The sequence below is a fragment of the Moschus berezovskii genome, chromosome 7, assembly GCF_049115385.1.
Source record: "Moschus berezovskii isolate FMDL1 chromosome 7, NW_MosBer_1.0, whole genome shotgun sequence".
Lineage (NCBI taxonomy): Eukaryota > Metazoa > Chordata > Mammalia > Artiodactyla > Moschidae > Moschus > Moschus berezovskii.
The window spans coordinates 76490441-76514095 of record NC_142466.1 but is presented as its reverse complement, the minus strand read 5'-3'; the positions used below and the strand labels follow the sequence as shown (position 1 = coordinate 76514095).

The window sequence follows — 23655 nt, the reverse complement described above, 5'->3', positions numbered from 1 at the left end:
AGAAAAACAATTTCATTGAATAAAAGCTCATGTTAAATTTATCTAGAATCCTGGCGTTTGAGGGAAGCCAGTTAATTTAGAAGAGGAGGAGACCTATGGCTATGCATTGGGAAGAATCTGCAAATGCTTCTTCTGGGCTCTCTTAAGGGACAGAGTCTGATGGCACAAGTTCCTTATTTATTATTTTTGGCTGTGCTGGGTCTTCACTGCTGAACGGGCTTTTCTCTAGTTTCAACAAGTTGGGGCTAGTCTTCACTGCGGTGTACGGGCTTCTCATTGGAGTGGCTTCTCTTGTCACGGAGCACAGGCTCAATAGTTGCATGGGCTTTGTTGCTCTGTGGCATGTGGAATCTTCCTGGACCAGGGATTGAACCCATGTCTCCTGCATTGGCAGGCAGATTCTTTACCACTGAGCCACCAGGGAAGCCCACTCAAGTTCTTTAAGTATCTGATTTCATTGAAGAATTCAAGGATTTCTCCTGCACCACTTTATCTTCTTGAGATTGCATTGGCCTAAATCCTTTCATGTCTAATAGTTATTGTAAACTTTAGGATTTGGCAAGTGGAGAGGGAGGGAAAAATGAGGAAAACAGGAGACAAGCATTATCCCAGTGTCACAAGTTGCTGATGCTCAGGCATGTTTTGTTGAGCCTGTGTCATGCTGTCCAACATAACAATTATTTTTCTATTTTTTAAAACTTCATTTTTCCATTTTTACTGAGACATAATTGACAGAGAAAAATTGTATACATTTAAGATGTATGGCTTGATGTTTTTGTATAGTGAAGTAGCTCAGTCGTGTCTGATTCTTTGTGACCCGGTGGATTGTAACCTACCAGGCTCCTCCCTCCATGGGATTCTCCAGGGAAGAATACTGGGGTGGGTTGCCATTTCCTTCTCCAGGGGATCTTCCCAACCCAGAGATTGAACCTGGGTCTCCCGCATTGCAGGCAGGCGCTTTAACATCTGAGCCATATTCATACAAATATAATCACCACAATCAAGATAATTAACATTATCATTACCTGTATAGTTCACCCTTTTTTTGTGTATGTGATGAGAACATGGAAGATATATCCTCTTAACAAATTTCAGGTACGCAGTACAGTATCCACATAGAATTTCAGAGGTTAAAAGAATTACCTGTCAGGATGTTAAAATGTCATTAAAAGATATCCAGATTTCTGGCAATGGGAAGCCCTAGCAACCTGGGCTTGTAGCATTGAGCTCCCACAGGGTGACAGTAGGCTGGTGCTTACCCACCAGGTCTTCACTTAATGAAGGTATTTTCTGGTTAGACCCTGTAGGCATTTGAGTTTGAAAACCCCCAAGTGATGTACTCGGAGAAGGCAATGGCAAGCCACTCCAGTACTCTTGCCTAGAAAATCCCATGGATGGAGGTTGCAGTCCGTGGGGTCGCTAAGGGTCGGACACGACTGAGCGACTTCACTTTCACTTTTCGCTTTCACACATTGGAGAAGGAAATGGCAACCCACTCCAGTGTTCTTGCCTGGAGAATCTCAGGGACGGGGGACCCTGGTGGGCTTCCGTCTATGGGGTCGCACAGAGTCGGACACGACTGAAGTTACTTAGCAGCAGCAGCAGCAGCAGCAAGTGATGCACTTTAGTAAGAGGAAGGGGATTAAAAAGAATGCGTGTGTATTTGCATGATCTGAGAGGGGGGTCAGCTGACAGAAGTAATTAAAAAGAAAAAAAGAGAAAAGGAAGGAGAGTCAGGGAGTCAGGAAAAGTCAGCCAGTTCCTCCTGTGACCACCAGGTGGCCTCGCAACCCCAGCACTGCTTGGTTGCTATTTGAAAGGACTTCTGATTGGCTGAAAGAAGCAGTATGCAAATACATAAGTATATTCTAACATTCCAGATTTTAATAAGAATTTGGGCAGTTCCCACGTGCAGGACACGATTGACAAGTGCACTCACACCACTCTGTCCCCTCCCTTGTCTGTGCTGTGATTTCTCCTTTCAGATTCAGACAGGAAATACTTCTATGTACATGAAGTTTCCAAGTTAAGAATCAAGATTTCCATGCTTGGCTGGTTATTACTATTCTCTGAGCCAAATCCTGAAATTCCCCAGAGAAAAGGATGTGCCTGTATTTCTGATTTAAGGGCAGTTTGGCTGTGGTACCCATACTCTTTTGATCACTAGGGTGGACTTGGCTGACCTTGATGAATGGGCGGGGTCCACCTCTACCCTCACTGTCCCGTGTGAAACTGTCTGTAAGCTCTGTGTTGGCCGCAGGTGGGGTCTGCCTCCCCTTCCCATGTCACCATTAGGTTCTGCCTCTCCCTGTCCCTGTGTCACCTGGGAGCTTCTGCATTACTACCACAGACCTCTGGAGCATCATTCTCGAGTTTTGAAAGGGACCAGTTCCACCTGGGGAGCTGATTTACAGGCTGGGCCCATTTCAGACATTTTGAAACAGACTCTCAGAGTGTGGGGTTTAGGAATCTGCCTTTATTATTATTTTTTTTTATTGGAGGCTAATTATTTTACAATATTATATTGGTTGGTTTTGCCATACATTGACATGAATCCGCAGGAATCTGCCTTTAAAACAAGCAGCCATGGGGGTCCTTAGCCTGTGCTATGAGAAATATCACTCTGAAACAGTTTGGGTTTGGGTTCATGAAAGCCATTAGCACATGATCTGGAGCCCAGTTATAGCTTGGGCAAATCCTTTTTCTGAGTTTTCCCATCTGTAAAATGAGAGCTTTGAGTAGGCTTGTCTCTAGGCTCCCTTCCAGCTGTGCAAGCTAGACTTTGATAGCTCAGCCTTGGTTCAGGTGATTCCCGGGTGTGGATATTCATTTCTCCTCCTTCTCAGACCCACTTCTCCGAAGGCTGTGTTACTTGCTGCTGCTCCTGGACTATGAGTACCCTCAGCGCCATCTACAGAACTGGGGAAAGGCTAAGGGGGAAGGCTCCTGAATATGAGGGAAGAGTCTGCATGTTAATCTTCCTGCTTTCTGCAGCTTTTCTGCCCCAGGAGCACATGCCCCAGGCCTGCAGAAGGAAGCTGTGTCCAAGACGAGCAACTACCAGGCCCTGCAGGGGTGCTCCTGGGGTAAAAGTGACGGGGAGCTCTTTCTGTGTTTCTGTGCTCTACCCCAGAGCTTGCTTCTGGCTCATTGTACAGAGGTGTTCTGGACCAACTATGTCTCCCCCAAATTTATATTGAAGCTCTAACCAACAATGTGATTTTATGCAGAGGTAAGGCTTTTAAGGAGGTACGTGAGTGCATGTGCATGCCCTGTGGTGTCCAACTCTTTGCAACCCCATGTAGCCCGCCAGGCTCCTCTGTCCATCAGATTCTCCAGGCAAGAATACTGAAGGTTGCCATTTCCTCCTCCAGGGGATCTTCTTGATTCAGGGATCGAACCCGCATCCCCTGAATTGGCAGGTGGATTCTTAACTGCTTTACCACCTGGGAATTATTAAATGAGAAGTTGAGAGTGGGGCCTTGATTAAACAGAACTGGTATCCTTATAAGAAGAGGAAGAAAAATTAAAAAATAGAAAAAGAAGAGGAAGAGACACCAGATTGCCCTGCCTATCTCTCCCTCTATTTCTCTTTCTCTCTTCATGCATGCTTTGTCAAGTCCGACTCTTTGACACACTTTGGATTTTAACCCACCAGGCTCCTCTGTCCCTGGGATTTTTCAGGCAAGAATACTGGAGTGGATTGCCATTTCCTCTTCCAAGGGATCTTCCCGACCCAGCAATTAAACCTGCGTCTCCTGTATTGCAGGCGGATTCTTTACCTGCTGAACCAGATGAGAACATAGGAGAGGCCAAACAAGGACACAGTCTGCAAGCCAGGAAGAAGACTTCACAGAAACCAGCTCTGCTGACACCTTAATCTGAAACTTCTAGCCTCCAGAACTATGGGACAATAAGTGTCCATTGCTCAAGCCGCCTAAGGTATTTTGTTATGTATGCACATCTTGTTTAATTGTACTTATTACAGATACTGCATTTTTTGACAAGTTGAAGGTTTGTGGCAACTCTGCATTAGTGCCATTTTTTCCACAGCGTTTGCTCACTTCATGTCTGGGTTACATTTTGGTAGTTCTCAAAATATTTCAAATATTTTCATTACTATTATTTTTTTATGGTGATCTGTGACCAGTGATCTTTGTTGTAACTATTGTAATCATTTTGGGGCATTAAACCACATGCATAAAAGATTGTGAACTTAGAGAATGTTGTGTGTGTTCTGGATGCTCCACTGACTGGCCCTTCCCCATTTCTCTCCTTTTCCTCAAGCCTCCCTTTTCCCTGAGACACAGAAATATTGAAAAATTAGGCCAATTAATAACCCTACAATGGCCTTTAAGTGTACAAGTGAAGTGTCAATCGATGTTGCAAAACTTTATTTTTGTCTTATTTAAAGAAATTGCCATGACCACCCCAGCCTTCAGCAACTACCGCTGTGATCAGTCAGCTGTCATCAATATCAAGGCAAGACCTTTCACCAGCAAAAAGATTATGACACACTGAAGACTCATGTGATGGCTTTGCGTTTTGTAGCAATAAAAAAAATTTTTTTTGGCTGAGTGTCATGTGGGATCTTAATTCCCTGACCAAGGATCAAACCCAGCCCCCATGCAGTGGAAGCTCAGAGTCTTAATCACTGGACTACCTGTGAAGTCCTTAAAATATTAAAAAAATTAAGATGTGTGTATATATATATATATATATATATATATATATATATTTAGAGAAAATGCCATTGCACACTTAATAGACTATAGTGTAGTGTAAACACAACTTTTCTATGCATTGGGAAATCTAAAAAAAATTCATGTAACTTCCTTCATTGTGATACTCACTTTATTGTCATTGTCTGGAACTAAACCTGCAATGTCTGAGGTCTGCTGTGGGAGTCTGAGCCGACTAAAGCTTGAGGCAACATTCGTTCCTTCATCCGTTCACCCATTCAAGCAGGTAGCACATTCATGCACGATGGATTATTTATGAGGAATCTTCAAATTTGTTTGAGCTTTGAGTGGTTATAACAAGGTCAGGTTTTCCCCATCTTGGTCTAGACTTCCCCAGAAGCCTCATATGTAGCCCAGCACTTCAGGACCCAGAGGATGTAGTTCCTGGACCCCTGTTTTGGCCCTTTAACCACTTCTCCCAAATTTCTACACTTTGACATCAGAAGGTCAGAGCCCAAGAGGTCAGGTCCATGCTGGGGGGTTGCTTGGTGCTCACATGCGCGTGGAGCTGTGTCCACGCCTGAGTTTGCGTTTGTGGACACCAAGCACTCATTTAAGTGTGAGTGATCACACACAGAGCTAGAAAGTGAGGCTCTGGGTGCGCCCCTGTGTTCAATGACTGCATACAGTTGTTCACATGGAAAAGATCAGATTTAGAGTCTGAAACCCTGGGTCAAAGCCAAGTTTTTGCTTTTTGGCTGTATCTTCAGGAAGTTGGCTTAATTTCTTTGGGCCTGTTTCTTCCTCTGTGAGACAGGGAGAAAGGAGTTGTTTGTTAGAAGTGAGTTGTGGGGCCTACAGTGGAGTGAGTGTGGAGACCTTGGTAAGTTTTCCAAGGGTTCTAGAGGGTTCTAGAAGTGCTTCTCCCCTGAGGCTATGTGGCTTAGTCCTGCTCCCTGACTGTCCCCTGCTGTGGTCCCTTGACTCTGGTATCCCTGAAAGGGGGTGTGACCACAGGCTGGATGTCCTCTGCCAGGCCTGGGCTCCCACAGCTACTGGTTTGCTCCATTTTCTTCTCTTCCTCCTGGTGCCTGGCCCCGGCCTGTATTGGATCCTCAATAATCATATATGAGTATATATAAATGAATGAGTGCCACATTGTAGTCTATGCCAGTTACTGAATGGAGTGAGGTGTCTCGTGGGGCCTATTGAAGCATCCTGCCTAGTTTCTTGTCAGCCAGGGTGGAGACGGGAGGATTAATTCGGAAGCTGTGTGTGCGTGCTCAGTTGCTCGGCTGTGTCCGACTTTTTGTGACTACAGGAGCAGCAGCCCGCCAGGTTCCTCTGTCCATGGGATTCTCCAGACAGGAATACTGGAGTGGGTAGCCACTTCCTCCTCCAGGGGATCTTCCCGACCAAGGGTGGAACCCACTGAGCCTGCGTCTCTTGTGTCTTCTGCACTGGCTGGCAGAGTCTTTACCACTACGCCACCTGGGAAACGCCAAGACAGAAACTAACATCTCTCAATTGGATATCTGCTGAAGACAGTGCTAATCTACCCCTCAATGTCTGGGGAGCAGAGAAAGGGAAAGAAAGCTCCCTGAGGATGTATGCGAGCCTAGAGTCCCCCAAACAAATAGGGAGAAAAGCAGATTGGAGAACTGTCACCTCTGTGCTCTGGGATCCTTAAGAGCTTCAGTTTATTTATTTTTTAAAGTAAATATTTATCTTTATTTATTTGGCTGCGTCGGGCCTTAGTTGCAGCACATGGGGTCTTCAGTCTTCCCTGTGGCATGTGAGACCTTTAGTTGTGGCATGTGGGATCTGATTCCCTGATTAGGGGTCAAACCCGGGCCCCCTGCATTGGGAGTGTGGAGTACTCGCCACTGGACCACCAGGGAAGTCCCTAGCTTCTGTTTATTGGACAACTGCTATGTGCCAGGCATCATGCTGGGTGCTGGCACGGTAAAGGCCATGACCCAAACAGACCATTAATGATCTCACAAGACACCATTACCTCATTTAATCTTGAGAACAGGTGTGTGAGGCCCAGGTGCAATACTGCACAGGATAAGGCTTTATAAACTGTAGAGTGCTAGAAAATGTCATGATGGTTTTGGGGCTGATTCATTTTCTCCCCTATCTCTGCAGCTTGCCCGGCAGCCTCCTTTCCAGTGCGGTGTCGGCACCCACCTTGCCTGTCTTCTTCCCGGCTAATTGGGGAGGCTCTCCAGGACTGATTTATGCGGACACTCACACATTCTCCCACTGAACATTATTCTAATCAGACACCTCATTATTGGAAGCCTGCCTCCTCGGGCTGCCTGGACAGGGTTATTACAGGATATTATACAGACCATTTGCATGGCCACCTTCAGGTCATTTCCATCACTTTAAGCTACTTACAGGCCCATTTTCTTCCCCATAATATTTGCCTAATTCGATTACTCCGCGGCCTCGGCTGGCTCAGAATGGAATCAGAAGTTACGTGTGAGAGTAAAGTCAACTGGATCTTGATGTTCCCTCTGAACTTTGGGACCTACCTGGTCCCAGGTGACTGTTGTCACAGCCAGGCTTCCGGTTCCCAGGGGACAACTTGGTGAGGAGGGGGCTGGGGTGGGGAAAGGGCAGCTTAATGGACAGGCCAGTACTTTATAGTTTGTTGCTGTTGTTGTTTAGTTGCTCAGTTGTGTCCCACTCTTTGTGACACCATGGAATATAGCCCACCAGGCTCCTCTGTCCATGGGATTCTCCAGGCAAGAGTACAGGAGTGGGTGCCATGCCCTCCTCCAGGGGATCCTTTCAACCCAGGAATCAAATCCAGTCTCTTACACTGGCCTACATTGGCAGGTGGGTTCTTGACCACTAGTACCACCTGGGAAACCCTATAAAGCAGCTATGTCCTAATTTAAAAAAAAAGAAAAAGTGCTTAATATTAATATGGCCAGACCAGGCCAAGCTCTGCAGTGACCACAGAGGCAGTCAGGGCACTGTTTGGGGGCTGCAGGTGGTGGGTGGCTAGCAGTCAGCAAAATCACGCACAGAAATAACTGCAGCCCAGACGGAGGAAGCAGCGAAGTCCGACTCCCACGGACTTTCAGGGCAGAAAAGGCTCATGCGTTCAGCTGTGGGGGTGCAGCACATGGAGCTTTTGGCTTTGGACGTGGGCCCGGAAGAATGGTAGACATTTTCAAAGTTCATAACTTACTATTTTCAATTATTGCTGAAGCAATTTGTGTTCACCTAGAAAATTGAGGAAACAAGGATACATCAAAGAAAATACAACCCCTTTATAATCCCATTGCCAGAAATAATCATCGGGGAACATTTCCCAGATGATTGGCTAAAAATATGGTCACACCAACCTTCCTCCTGCAGTATGGATGAAAAGCCCAGTGCTTCCATCCTGCCCCGCACCCTCTTCTAGTCCCTGAGGCATTTAACTCAGACTAAAGGTTCAACCTGATCGAAAGCCAGGCCACCACAGGACATGAAAGCCACCACCCAGGGTGAGGACTGTCCCCTGCCTGGACTCTAGGATTGCTGCTTTTATTTCACACACACACACACACACGCACACACACACACACACACACGCACAGGCTTAGCTGTTGTATTAGTCTGCTAGATTTGCCATAAATACTACAAACCGGGTAGCTTAGACAACAGAAGTCTATTTTTCACAATTCTGGAGGCTGGAAATCCCAGATCCAGGTGCTGGCAAGGTTGGCTTCTCCCGAGGCCCCTCTCCTCGGCTTGTAGGTGGCCGCCTTCTCACCATGTCCTCACACGGCCTTTTCTCTGTGGTGTACGTTCCTGGTGGCCCTTCCTCTTCTTGTAAGAACAGCAGTCCCATTGGATCAGGGCCTGACCCTTATATCCTCAGTTGCTAAGTCACATCCAACTCTTTGTGACCCTATGGATGTTAGCCCACCGGGCTCCTCTGTCCATGGGATTCTCCAGGCAAGAATACTGGACTGGGTTGCTATGCCCTCCTCCAGGGGATCTTCCTGACCAGGGATCGAACCCCCATCTCCTGTGTCTCCAGCATTGGTAGGCAGGTTCTTTACCACTGTACCACCTGGGTATCCTCATTTACCCTAATTACCTCTTCAAAAGCCCTCTTTTCACAAAAATCCCACTGGAGGATTAGGGCTTCAATATGTATTGTGGGGGAAGACAGTTCAGTCTATGGTAGCTGTTTTCCTCAAAATTCAACAGTATGTCAGGGTGGCCATCTAAAGGGGCTTATACCCCCCAGTCTCCTGCTGTTTTGGTATTGATAGGGTTTGGGGAGGTGACCTGGAGTGGGGTTGGGGTGGCAGGTCTCCATGCATCCCAGGAACCTGTTCTGGACTTACACAAGGACTTGGCAGGCTGCTAGATCTCTGATAGGGTAGATTCCGGATTCCAGGAGACAGAGCTAAGTGATGTGATCTTGGGAGCTCTGAGTCTGGCACAGAGGGCGTGGAACTGTTGCCTTTGAAGGAATATGTTGGCTGGGACAATGGATGTCTTAGTGGTGCCCATGACAGGCTGAAGTCCAGTACCTCTGGCCCCTCTTGTTTGAATGTATAGCCCCCATCCCCCAGGCCTTTAGTTAGTATGATCTTCACGAGGGAGAGGGGCCTCCAAATCATGACTAAGATTGAATTTTTTTTTTGCCAATCCTGGAGAGTGGGGGTTTGTCATCATGTTTAGCTGCATTTAGACAAATGAGTAATGTGACATTTCTGGCACCAGAGTGTTGCAGAACAAAGTCATACCTGTTATATTGGGTTGTATCAAACATTTTTAATCTTTGTCAATCTGGTGGATGAAAACTGTCTTCTCCTCTGCCACCATCAAAGGGAGAGGAAACTTGTCCAAGTAGGGCTTCCCTGGTAGCTCAGGTGGTAAAGAATCTGCTTGCAATGCAGGAGACATGGGTTCGGTTCATGATCAGGGAAGATTCCACATAGAGTGTGGAAACTGAGCCCATGTGCTACAACTTCTGAGCCTGTCCTCTGGAGCCTGGGGACAGCAACAAGAGAGCCCACGCACCGCAACTAGAGAGTAGCGCCCACTTGCCACAACTAGAGAAAAGCCTGCAAAGCAATGAAGACCCAATACAGCCAAAAATAAATAAATGAGTAAAATTTAAAAAAAATTTATTCAGCTGACCTGGGTTTAGTTGTGACATGTGGGATCTAGTTTCCTGACTAGGGATTGAACTTGGGCTCCTTATGTTGGGAGCATGGCATCTTAGACACTGGACCACTGGCAAAATCCCAGGGATATTTTTATATTTTGTGATTACAAATTCATTCTTTATTATTTTTATTATTGGCACTCTGCTTATTTTTTTCTTTTTTAAAAATTTATTTATTTTTAATGGAAGGATAATTACTGCACAATATTTCTTTGATTCTACCAAACATCAACACGAATGAGCCATGGGTTACAAATTCATTCTTGAATGCACACGTGGCGGCCATCTACTCCCAGTCTGTGGGGTATCTTTTCAGTTGCTCCTGGAGTCTCTTGTTCTGATCACATCTTTTTATCTTTTCAATTTAAATTAACCCTTTCCTTTGATGGGGGAAGCCAAGGATTTCTAGGGGACGGCGACTGGAGAAAGAAAGGGTCTGGGGTCTGCGGGATGGGGAGGCTTCTGGTGGGAATGAGGACGTGCATGTGTCTCGGCTGGAAAATCTCCCTCAGGGTGGGGTGGTAGCTGCATGATCTCAGAGTCCCTGTTCAGTTCAGTTCAGTTCAGTTCAGTCTCTCAGTCGTGTCCAACTCTTTGTGACCCCATGAATCACAGCACGCCAGGCCTCCCTGTCCATCACCAACTCCCGGAGTTCACTCAAACTCATGTCCATTGAGTCGGTGATGCCATCCAGCCATCTCATTCTCTGTCGTCCCTGTCTCCTCCCGCCCCCAATCCCTCCCAGCATCAGAGTCTTTTCCAGTGTGTCAGCTCTTCGCATGAGGTGGCCAAAGTATTGGAGTTTCAGCTTTAGCATCAGTCCTTCCAACCCAGGGTTGATCTCCTTTAGAATGGACTGGTTGGATCTCCTTGCAGTCCAAGGGACTCTCAAGAGTCTTCTCCAGCACCACAGTTCAAAAGCATCAATTCTTCGGCACTCAGCTTTCTTCACAGTCCAACTCTCACATCCATACATGACCACGGGAAAAACCACAGCCTTGACTAGACGGACCTTTGTTGGCAACGTAATGTCTCTGCTTTTTAATATGCTATCTAGGTTGGTCATAACTTTCCTTCCAAGGAGTAAGCGTCTTTTAATTTCATGGCTGCAATCAGCATCTGCAGTGATTTTGGAGCCCAAAAAGATAAAGTCTGACACTGTTTCCACTGTTTCCCCATCTATTTCCCATGAAGTGATGGGACCAGATGCCATGATCTTTGTTTTCTGAATGTTGAGCTTCAAGCCAACCTTTTCACTCTCCTCTTTCACTTTCATCAAGAGGCTTTTGAGTTCCTCTTCACTTTCTGCCATAAGGGTGGTGTCATCTGCGTATCTTATGTGATTGATATTTCTCCCAGCAATCTTGATTCCAGCTTGTGCTTCTTCCAGCCCAGCATTCCTCATGATGCACTCTGCATATAAGTTAAATAAGCAGCGTGACAATATACAACCTTGACGTACTCCTTTTCCTATTTGGAACCAGTCTGTTGTTCCATGTCCAGTTCGAACTGTTGCTTCCTGACCTGCATACAGGTTTCTCAAGAGGCAGGTCAGGTGGTCTGGTATTCCCATCTCTTTCAGAATTTTCCACAGTTTCTTGTGATCCACACAGTCAAAGGCTTTGGCATAGTCAATGAAGCAGAAATAGATGTTTTTCTGGAACTCTCTTGCTTTCTCCATGATCCAGCAGATGTTGGCAATTTGATCTCTGGTGCCTCTGCCTTTTCTAAAACCTGCTTGAACATCTGGAAGTTCACGGTTCACATATTTAGAGGGTGTGTTAGAGGCCTAGTGGAGGGGAGAAGTAGAGAAAAGCTACGCAGGCTTTCCTCTAGTTGCAGTGAGCGGGCTCTCCTCTGTAGTTGCGGTGCATGGGCTTCTCTTTGCAGTGGTTTGTCTTGTTGCTATTCCTAGGCTCCAGAGGACAGGCTCAGAAATGGTGGCGCACGGGCTTAGTTGCTCCACGCTATGTGAAATCTCCCCTGACCATGAACCGAACTTGTGTCTCTTGCATTGCTAGCAGATTCTTAACTGCCTGAGCCATCAGTAGTAGGTTACTGCCCAAAGATCCTTCCCCCTAGGTGACTGTATAATTTTTCATTTAAATTGGGAGACTTTTGAAGGTGTAAGGGAGCACCATTAATAATCATAGTGGGACAGTGGAAGTAAACTTGGACTGACCAGGCAAACCAGGTCGTAAAGTCACCCTGCCGGTAGAGTTTGCATTCATAGTCCTTCATTCAGTATGCCTCGCGGGTTTCTTCCAGTCTCTGCCCAGCCCCGTGCCTGTCCTTTCCCCATTGCCCTGGAGGGTCATTTTCCAGCCTCCTCTGAGCCTTAATATCACCCCACTTCACAGTCCATTGAAAAAATCCTTTAAGAGACACCAGTCGTCTGCTGTCCAAACTCCACTCTGTGTAAGGTTCCCTGCTGGCTACCAAAGCTTCTAGTCAACTCTCTTCTGAGTTCCTATAGCACATGATCTGCATGGCTTATTTGGATATTTAACTTGTAAATTTCTTGGACATTGCGTGCTAAGATGCTTCAGTTGTATTTGACTCTTTGTGACCCTATGGACTGTAGCCTGCCAGGCTCCTCTGTCCATGGGATTCTCCTGGCAAGAGTACTGGAGTGGGTTGCCATTTCCTTCTTCAGGGGATCTTCCTCACCCAGGGATCAAACTCTCATCTCTTCCATCTCTGGCACTGGCAAGTGGGTTCTTTACCACTCATGCCACCTTGGGCATTGCCCTTCCCCCATCAGCTTGTGAGTATCATAAAAACAGAAGTATGTATTACATTTCTCTGTCTCAGTTTTTCAAATCTGCTCCTGTACTAAACGTCCCCCTAGTCTGTTCTGCTGCTCAAACTGGGGGAGGGGGTCTTTCCTCCTTTAGGGGAATGGGTTCTTTTTCACCATTTCTCTCTGAAGCACTTGTGCCTTGACTACACTCCTCACCATGTCTCATCTACACCTCCATTTCTGCGGTCATCTCTCCCCTTTCTGGGGTGTTTTCAGGGGCAGTTTTCTGGAACATGGCGGAGTAGACAGTTCAGCACATCAGCATGTGAAAACGCATCTTCAGGCTGAAAGATAAGCATATAGTCATAAATGCTGAGTGGAGCCTCTCATTTCAGGGATGCATACATTGTAACATAATTAAGAAGGAAGGCGCATCCTTGGGAAAGATTTGCAGAAAAGGTTTATAATTGCAAGGACATAGATTTAGTTTTAAGGCTTCTTGACTTTTGTGATAATCTCTAGGGCTTCTTTATCAATTTGTGCCCAGATGATGTTGCTCTCCAGTCAAAAGCAATTGGCTTATCAGTTCCTGCTGGCATCTCATGGCTGAGCACAACCCCGGGTGGGGTTAGGTGGAGCACTGCTGGTCGGAAATGGTGAATTCTGTTTATTATAATATCCCGTGTGGACCTAGAGCTCCATAATTAATTGACATTCCTGGAAGCGTCCCCAAGATGGTGAGTCCAATACCATGGACATCTTCTTAGTTATAGGAGTTACACTGGTTTTGTGACTGTTGCTTTTTAAGGAAGGAAAACATCCTAGAGATGTGTTTGCCTCAGGAAGGCTGGAAGCTATTCTTTAGTTTTGAAAACAAGCAGGTTGTGGATAGTAAGGTCGCTACCTGGCGGTGGGAGAGGCAAGCAGTGGCTGCTGCAGACTGTGTGGTAGTCTAAGCAGGTGGCACTGAGGGCCAATGCCACATTCCTCTCCTCTTTGCCTAGGATGCCTGATGTGTGCACAAGGTGTGGGATCTTGTGAACACCTTTTGTGGGTTCATCTTTTATTGATTTCAAAATCAGGCCAGTATCAGAATATGGTTCTCCACCTGGAGTTCTTGTTGCCTGGGGAGTTCTAGGGGCAGTGCATGCCTTGCATTTTAGGGTTCTTAACTCCATCCAAATGTTCCTCAGTGAGTGATGAGGGAATCTGTGGGTCCCTGGCAGTATTTCTGTGGATTTCCTCTCCACAGGAGTTTGGACCAGGTCCTCAAGAGGGTGGAGCTGACTCACTGCTGGACTGGTGTGTGCAGGTCCTGCTGTGTCATAAGGCACCTCAGTCTTCACAGTCTCACCGAACCATTAGGTGTTAGCAGTGACAATAATAACCATTGAGTTCATGAAATGTTTCCAGATCACCCGATTTTTAAAATTGTTTATTTATCTTTGGCTGCGCTGGGTCTTTCTTGTGGCTCATGGCTTTCTCTGGTTGCGGTGAGGAGGGGCTACTCTCTAATAGCAATGTGTGGGCTTCTTACTGCAGTGTATTCTCTTGTTGCGCAGCACAGACTCTAGGTGCATGGGCTTCAGTAGTTGTGGCACACGGCATGTGGGATCTTTTCCGACCAAGGGTTGAATCCATGTCCCTTGCACCAGTAGACAGATTTTTAAACACTGGACCACCAAGGAAGTCCCAAATCACCCAATTTAATGACATCCCAAGCTTTGTCTTTTCAAAGACCCTTTCAGTTCAGTTCAGTCGCTCAGTCGTGTCCAACTCTCCGCAACCCCATGAATCACAGCACGCCAGGCCTCCCTGTCCATCACCAACTCCCGGAGTTCACTCAAACTCATGTCCACAGAGTCGGTGATGCCATCCAGCCATCTCATTCTCTGTCGTCCCCTTCTTCTCCCACCCCCAACCTTTCCCAGCATCAGAGTCTTTTCCAGTGAGTCAACTCGTCGCACGAGGTGGCCAAAGTATTGGAGTTTCAGCTTTAGCATCAGTCCTTCCAATGAACACCCAGGATCGATCTCCCTTAGAATGGACTCCTTGCAGTCCAAGGGACTCTCAAGAGTCTTCTCCAACACCACAGTTCAAAAGCATCAATTCTTCGGCGATCAGCTTTCTTCACAGTCCAACTCTCACATCCATACATGACCACTGGAAAAACCATAGCCTTGACTAGACGGACCTTCGTTGGCAAAATAATGTCTCTGCTTTTTAATATATTATCAAGGTTGGTCATAACTTTCCTTCCAAGAAGTAAGCGTCTTTTAATTTCATGGCTGCAATCAGCATCTGCAGTGATTTTGGAGCCCAAAAAAATAAAGTCTGACACTGTTTCCACTGTTTTTCCATCTATTTCCCATGAAGTGATGGGACCAGATGCCATGCAGTCTGTATTCTCAAGATCTTTAATTATTCATCCATCAGACAGGGAGTGGGTGCTGGGGACATGGCAGAGAACAAACTGGCCATGGCCTCTGCTCTCATGGAGCTTACAGTTGAATGGTGGACACAGATATTCAACAATAAAGTGTGATGTTGGCTAGAAGGAGGTGAGGAAAGAAAGCAGTGGATGCCTAGTACGAAGTAACTTGGCACTGATTTTCTTCAAAAAGACACATGTAAATGTAAATTGATACAGCCACAGTATGGAGATTCCTTAAAATAACTAGGAATAAAACTACCATATGCAACAATCCCACTCCTGGGCATATACCCTGAGAAAACCATAATCAAAAAAGACACGTGTATATTCACCCAATATTCATTGCAGCACCATTTACAATAGCTAGGACATGGAAGCAACCTAGATGTCCATCAGCAGATGAATGAATAAAGAAGCTATGGTACACACACACACACAATGGAATAGTACTCAGTCATAAATGCATTTGAGTCAGTTCTAATGAGGTGGATGAATCTAGAGCCTATTATACAGAGTGAAGTAAGTCAGAAAGAGAAAAACAACTATTATATATTAACACATATATACGGGCTCTAGAAAGATGGTACAGATGAACCTATTTGCAGGGTAGCAGTGGAGATGCAGACTTAGAGAACAGACTTGTGGACTCAGAGGGGGAAGGTGAGGGTGGGACGAATGGAGAAAGTAACATGGAAGTGTATACGTTCAGTTCAGTTCAGTTCAGTCGCTCAGTCGTGTCCGACTCTCCGCGACCCCATGAATCACAGCACGCCAGGCCTCCCTGTCCATCACCAACTCCCTGAGTACACTCAAACCCATGTCCACAGAGTCGGTGATGCCATCCAGCCATCTCATTCTCCGTCGTCCCCTTCTCCTCCTGCCCCCAACCTTTCCCAGCATCAGAGTCTTTTCCAGTGAGTCAACCCGTCGCATGAGGTGGCCAAAGTATTGGAGTTTCAGCTTTAGCATCAGTCCCTCCAATGAACATCCAGGATTGATCTCCTTTAGAATAGACTGGTTGGATCTCCTTGCAGTATAAGGGACTCTCACCATATGCAAAAGAGATAAACAGTGGGAGTTTGCTGTATGGCGCAGGGAGTTAACTGGTGCTCTGTGACAACCTAGAGGGGTGGGATGGGGTGGAAGGTGGGAGGGAGGTTCAGGATGGAAGGGACATATGTATACCTATGGCTGATTCATGTTGATGTATGGCAGAAGCCAACACAATATTGTGATGCAATTAAAAATAAATAACTAGGAAAACCCCCATCTCTCTGAGGCTATTTGAGGAAATCTGTTGGCACTGGCCTTTGGTTCAGTTCAGTTGCTCAGTCGTGTGCGACTCTTTGCAACCCCATGGACTGTAGCACGCCAGGCTTCCCTGTCCATCACCAACTCCCAGAGCTTACTCAAACTCATGTCCATTGAGTTGGTGATGCTATCCAACCATCTCATCCTCTGTCATCCCCTTCTCCTCCTGCCTTCAATCTTTCCCAGCATCAGGGTCTTTTCAAATGAGTCATTTCTCAGGGTATATTTTCAGTGGCCAAAATATTGGAGTTTCAGCTTCAGCATCAGTCCTTCCAATGAATATTCAGGGCTGATTTCCTTTAGGATTGACTGGTTTGACCTTCTTGCAGTTCAAGGGACTCTCAAGAGTCTTTTCCAACACCACAGTTCAAAAGCATTAATTCTTCAGGACTCAATTTTCTTTATAGTCCAACTCTCACATCCATACATGACAACTGGAAAAACCATAGCTTTGACTAGACAGACCTTCGTTGGCAAAGTAATGTCTCTGCTTTTTAATATGCTGTTTAGGTTAGTCATAGCTGTTCTTCCAAGGAGCAAGTGTCTTTTAATTTCATGGCTGCAGTCACCATCTGCAGTGATTTTGGAGCCCAAGAAAATAAAGTCTGTCACTATTTCCATTGTTTCCCCATCTATTTGCCATGAAGTGATGGCACTGGATGCCATGATCTTCATTTTTTGAGTGTCGAGTTTTAAGCTAGCTTTTTTATTCTCCTCTTTCACTTTCATCAAGAGGCTCTTTAGTTCCTCTTCACTCTCTGCCATAAGGGTGGTGTTGGGCTGTTCTAATGCAAAGCTAGACCCGTGTTTCCTTTCCAAGCTGTGCCCCATGGCTTCTTCCAGAGGGGCTAACACTGCAGGTCTCTGACTTTGCTGCTGGTAACAGGGGCACCAACCTGGGAGTCTGGATTAAGCACTCTGGCCCTCAATGGTTGTGCCCAATGGTGGTGTGCAGAGCTGGGGCGGGCAGGCTCACTGTTCCTTGTGGAGCCCTGAGCCTAGCTGATGCCACACCGCTTCTAGTTCGACTGGACATACTGCACAAGCTTTTCATGCGCACAGCTCGTGGCTCCCGACAAGTGAAACTGAAGGCCGTTGCGTACCAGGCGACGTGAAGGAACCAACGGTGGATGCTCTTACAGTGGTCCTTCCTCTGCTCTCTGAGTCCCTGAAGCTATAAAGTGAGTGCTGGGGGTGCTGTTTTGGAAGTTGATGCAGACACCTGGGGCGGGCACTCTCTTGAATCCTGCAGCTGGAGCCCCGTGCCCTGTGTCAGTGTGATGGCTTTTATAGTGGGGGCCACTCCTGGAATGTCATGGGGATGTCATAGAAGAAAGCACATTTTTTGAGGACTTTTCGTGTGTTGGGCACCGAGCCAAAGCCTTGTGTATGTCATTTCATTTAATCCTAAAGTCCTTTGATGTCGGCACCTCCTGTTCCTTCCATTTTAGACAGGAGAATCTTGAGTCTCAGAGAGAATAAGTTCCTTGCCTTCGGCAAAACAGCCTGTACACAGCTGAGCTGGGATGGATTGCAGGGTAGGCAGAGTCCAAAGTCCAGCTCTTTCTGCCACCCCTTCTCCCCGTCTACCCTGTGTCATGCTCATGCTGCAGACTTTCTGGCTGGAGGCTTTCCTTGGACCCCATAAATGTCAAGCTTGATGTAGTGACAGTGGAGGACTTTACTGTGATTTCTTCATTCAAGGGGAATGGGCAATTTATCAACCAGAAGATTCCTAAGACGGCAGTGTGGAGATGGATGGTGTGGCTCTGAGGTGTATAAGAGAAGCTTCCCTAACCCAGGCTCTTTCCCTTCCAGCAGGGTCTAACAGCTGAGTCAATGGCAATGGGGGGCTTCAGTGGCTCCTCCACTGCCACTGTGTGTGTCCTGGGGGAGTCCCTGGTGTCCCCAGGTGCCCATGAGCTCTGGCCTTGCTCTGAGCTCTGCTGATCATGACTGGTCAAGCAGTCTGCCCCTGGGATGGAGCCTGTCTGAGTTCCAGTCTTGTTGATTGGAGCACTGTCTCTCTGGCTAACTTTTGCCACCTTTTCTAGAAGCCAAGACTGTTTTCTGCACCTCCAAGCACTGCCTAGGGTTCTGCTTAAACCCAGATGGATCTCTGCAATCAGTGAGGACTCCTGCTGGGCGAGAGTATTCACTGGATCCATGGACATCAATAGGAGCTCGATTGGACTCAAATTGCATTCTGTGATTTGGGCCCGGGATGGTGGTGGGGCCCACTCTACCTCTGAGTCCCTTCCGTCAAGCCTTCAACTGCCCTCCTGCCTTTTCTGTCCCAGTGATAAGATTCTAACACATCTGGCATCTGAGGCTCATGGATTCTACCAGTTGATCCCATCACTAGTCCCAAACTTCTGTGCAGTGAGTGCTGGCACCAAGGATGAATATGCTTTTAATCAGACCTTGCTGTGCCGTGCTAAGTTGCATACTCATGTCCTATTTGTTGCAACCCCATGGACTGCAGCCCACCAGGCTCCTCTGTCCATGGGGATTCTCCAGGCTAGAATACTGGAGTGGGTTGCTGTGCCCTCCTCCAGGGAATCTTCCCGACCCAGGGATTGAACCTGCATCTCTTACATCTCCTGCATTGGCAGGTGGGTTCTTTACTACTAGGGCTACCCGGGAAGCCCCAAGAATCAATTGGGGGTTAATCCATTCAAAGTGTTAGTTGCTCAGTCGTGTCTGACTCTTTGTGACCCCTTGGTCTATAGCCCACCAAGCTCCTCTGTCCATGGGATTCTCTAAGCAAGAATACTGGAGCAGGTAGTCATTTCCTTCTCCAGGGGATCCTCCTGACCTAGGGATCGAACCTGGGTCTCCTGCATTGCAGGCAGATTCTTTACCTTCTGAAATTCATTATAGGAACTTCCCTGGTTGTCCAGTGGTTAAGAATTGACCTTGCAATGCAAGGGATTCAGATTTGGTTGCTGGTCGAGGAACTAAGATGCCACATGCCACGGGGAAACTAAGCCTGCGCACCGAAAGTAGAGAAGTCTGCATGCGTCGCAACAAAGTCCCAGCACAGCCAAAAGAAAAAAAAATTCATTGTATTTGTTGCTCTTAGCTAAGGTAGGGCTGGGGAGGTGATGGGAGAGAAAGCCTGGCCTTTCTCATGGTCAGAAGTATAGCCTGTATCTTTTCCGGACACTGTCTTCTCTAAACCTTTTAGGCAGTGGTTCTTAACGGGTTGAGATGTTGCCTCCTAGGGGAGATTTAGCAATGTTTGGAGATATTTTTGGTATCACAGCTAGAGACTTCTTATTGGCCTCTAGTGAGTGGAGAGGCCAGGGATGCTGCTAAAACCCTGCAATGCATGAGGCAGCTGCTGCGACAGAGACTTATCCTACACCAAATGTCCAAAATGCCGATGGTGCCAAGGTGGAAAAATGCTCTTAAAGTGATGGTGGAGCCTCTCTGCTTGAGGTCAGGGGCCAGTGTGGATCCTAGTCACTTGCATGCAGAGGCATCCCCTTTTGTTCTGGTTTGTGGTACTTTGATTCCTTTTTTAAAAAATTTTATTTTACTTATTTATTTTTGTTTTGGCTGCATGGTACTCAGGATCTTGGTTCCCCAACCAGGGATTGACTGTGCCCTCTGCTCACCACAACTAGAGAACCGCACCCCCCTCCCCCCCCACATGCAGCAACGAAGACCCATTGCAGGGACTTCCCTGCTGGTCCAGTGTCTAAGACTACACTTCCAGTGCTGGGGGTTTGATGCCTGGTCAGAGAACTAGATCCCATGTGTCAAAACTAAAGATCCTGAATGCTGCAACTAAGATCTGATGCAACCAAATAAATAAATAGTAAAAAAAAAAAAAGACCCATTGCAGCCAAAAATAAATAAAATCAATCAATCAAAGGATTGATTTCATTGAGCCCAGACTCTTGCATCTCCTCATACATAGAAAGGGTTTCCCTGATGGCTCAGATGGTAAAAAATCTGCCAGCAATGCAGAAGACCTTTGTTCAATCTCTGGGTTGGGAAGATGCCTTGGAGAATGGAATGACAACCCACTCCAGTATTCTTGCCTGGAGAATCCCAAGGACAGAGGAGTCTGGTGGGCTACAGTCCTATAGTCCATAGGGTCGAAGAGTCGGACATGACAGAGCGACTTTCACTTTTTTCATACATAGAAAAGTGCTAAATTCATTAACTTCAAATGTCTGATTTTTCTTTAATTAGCAGTAATTTTTTAATGTTCTGACTACCTGTTTTTTTTTTCCAAAAAGTCCTATATATCATGGCTCCTTCCTTCCTTCAGAGAAGTCCCTCAGAGCTATCTGAGAGGCTGCTTCCCAGGCTTACCTCCCTTCCATATCCATGAACATGTTAGTCCTCCCCCTAACCTCTTCCTGGTCCCTTTATCCTTCAGAAAGAGTTAGTTGCTCAGTCGTGTCAGACTCTTTGTGACCCCATGGACTGTAGCCCTCCAGGCTCTTTTGTCCATGGGATTCTCCAGGCAAGAATACTGGAGTGGGTTGCCATTTCCTCCTCCAGGGGATCTTCCCAACCCAGGGATTGAACCTAGGTCTCCAGCATGGCAGGTGGATTCTTTACTGTCTGAGCCACCAGGAAAGTCCTTTTCTTAAACACACTACACAGACAGAGTGGGGCCATCTCAGAAGGCGATAGTGACCTGATGCAGGCTTAGTCCCTAGGTGGGGACTGGGGTGGTTTGCACATAGGCATCTGTACCCTGGGGCTTAGGCTGCAAGAAGATTCTTGGGGGCTGGGAGGGGAGGGATTTTGGAATGGGGCTCAGGACTTCCTCTGAGTTTGGGTCGCCTGCCTGGTTCCCACTCAGACACTCTCTGTGAGTCTGAGTTTTTCCCTCTGCAGAATGGAGTGGGCTGCTCCTTGGCCCCCTTCCATTTGGGAGCTAATTCTGCCAAACTAGGGGTTAAAAATGTAACTGTGCTTAATGCAGATAGAGGCCTGGCCTGCTTATTGCATGTAAGCATCTCGTGACAATGTACAACCTTGATGTACTCCTTTCCCTATCTGGAACCAGTCCATGTCCAATTCTAACTTGCTTCTTGACCTGCATACGATTTCTCATGAGACAGGTAAGGTGGTCTGGTATTCCCATCTATTTAAGAATTTTCCACAGTTTGTTGTCATCTACACAGTGAAATGCTTTGGTGTAGTCAATAAAGCAGAAGTAGTTGTATTTTCTGGAACTCTCTTGCTTTTTCGGTGATCCAGCGGATGTTGGCAATTTGATCCTGGTCCCTGTCCTGGAAATTTGCATCTCATTATCCAGGTCCTTCCTTGGTGATTCCCACCTAGACAGGTGTAAGGAGTTCAGCTCCATCTCCTCTTTGGCCCTGAGAGCCTTACTTCTGTTCTCCTGGCCCCAGAGGGGATCTTAGCCCCAACCTGCCTCTGCTATCCTGGCTGCAGGCTGTCTCCCAGGCTCTCAACTTTCCTTCTGTAGAGTAGCCTCCAAGGCTCAGCCAGGGAGGTGCGGAGCCTGAACGGGGCTGGTGTGCATGTATTTAGTGGGACAGGGAGGAGGGATGGCTTTACTGCCCCTGTGAACATAAAAGACCCAGGGTGTATTTGTATGCACACCCACAGACACTCACATACACACTCATGCACACACATATACAAAAGCACACACATTCACCTTGAGCCCTCTGTTCCCTTGCCTCTATCCTAGATCATCCTTATGCAACTGCTATGCATCTGCTTGCAATGCTATGAAACAGCACTTGATATCGGAGAAGGCAATGGCACCCCACTCCAGTACTCTTGCCTGGAAGATCCCATGGACTGAGGAGCCTGGTGGGCTGCAGTCCATGGGATCTCGAAGAGTCGGACACGACTGAACGACTTCACTTTCACTTTCATGCACTGGAGAAGGAAATGGCAACCCACTCCAGTGTTCTTGCCTGGAGAATCCCAGGGACGGGGGAGTCTGGTGGGCTGCCGTCTGTGGGGTCGCACAGAGTCGGACATGACTGACGCGACTTAGCAGCAGCAGCAACAGCGCTTGATATGTGTTTTATGTGAGGTCACCCAGATATAAGGTTGCAGGGAGGATGGTAGGAGGGTCAGGACAGGTCTTGTGTTGTATGGCCCAGCCCTGCTCCCCAGGGGCAGACTGGACCCTCGGCTCCCCCAGCATAGTCCTGCCCTTTCTAGCACAGCAGTCTCCCCAGGAAGCCAGCCCTGTAGCCTCTCCTTCAGTCTTACCCATGAAAGACTGGGAAGTTGTGGTAGGGGCTGCCACATCCAGAGACAAAGGGAAGTCCCTGGGGTGTGAGAGATGGCTGGAGGGAGAAGAGCTTTCGTGGAAAGTGGTCAGGATCAGTCCAGGGCCACATGGTAGGCTGGACTCCCTCTGCTCAATGTTATTGCCAGATTAGCTGAATGAGGCTCTGCTTCCCTGATGGCTCAGTTGGTGAAGAATCCGCCTGCAATGCAGGAAACACAGGAAATGCGGGTTTGATCTCTAGGTTGAGAAGATCCTCTGGAGGAGTAAATGACAACCCACTCCAGTGTTCTTACCTGGAGAATCCCATGGACAGAGGATCCTGGCAGGCTACAGTCCAGAGTCAGACAAGACTGAGTGATCAAGCATGCACTATGGAGGGTGAGGGGAGGGAGTGGGGAGTTGCCGATGGGGGAGCAGGCCGTGGACGTTCACTAAACAGCACTGTGTGCTGGGGCAACAGAACTGGGAGGGACCTTCCCAACCCAGGGGTCAAATCCAGGTCTCCCACGTTGCAGGTAGATTCTTTACCAGCTGAGTCACCAGGGAAGCCCAAGAATACTGGAGTGGGTAGCCTATCCCTTCTCCAGCAGATCTTCCCAACCCAGGAATCATAACAGGGTCTTCTGCATTGCAGGTGGATTTTTTTTTTACCAGCTGAGCTATCAGGGAAGCCCATGTAGTGTGGTGGGCCACATCTAATCAGTTAAAGGCCACATGAGAAAACAAACTGAGGTCTCCTGAGGAAGAGAGAATTCTGCCAGGAGATGGCCTTCAGATTTCAAGCTGTAACATCAACTAACTCTTCTAAGAGTCTCTGCTGGCCAGCCACTCAGATTTTGAACTTGCAAGCCTCCACAACTGCATGAGCCAATTTCCTTTTCTCTGGAGGATTCTGATTAATATAGAGCCTTCTGGGAGTGCCTAGGAAGGTATTGGGGGTATGGAATGGTTCTTGAAGGAGGCAAGCTGGGCTGTGACAGGTCTGCAGCTAAGGAGGAGGAGGGAAGGGTGTCTGAGGTCAGGCACCAGGAGGGCTGCGGCTGGGTT

General features: G+C 47.3%; 1 protein-coding gene across 3 annotated transcripts in view; it reads left to right on the top strand.

Annotated features, from left to right (window-relative positions):
- GFRA2 (GDNF family receptor alpha 2) overlaps positions 1-23655 on the top strand; it is a 227732-nt gene that overhangs the window by 29508 nt on the left and 174569 nt on the right. For all 3 annotated transcript variants that reach the window (XM_088838008.1, XM_088838007.1, XM_088838009.1), the window contains one exon: positions 3770-3942. The gene's annotated coding sequence lies outside the window, so the exon portion shown is untranslated. The remainder of the gene's footprint in view (positions 1-3769; positions 3943-23655) is intronic.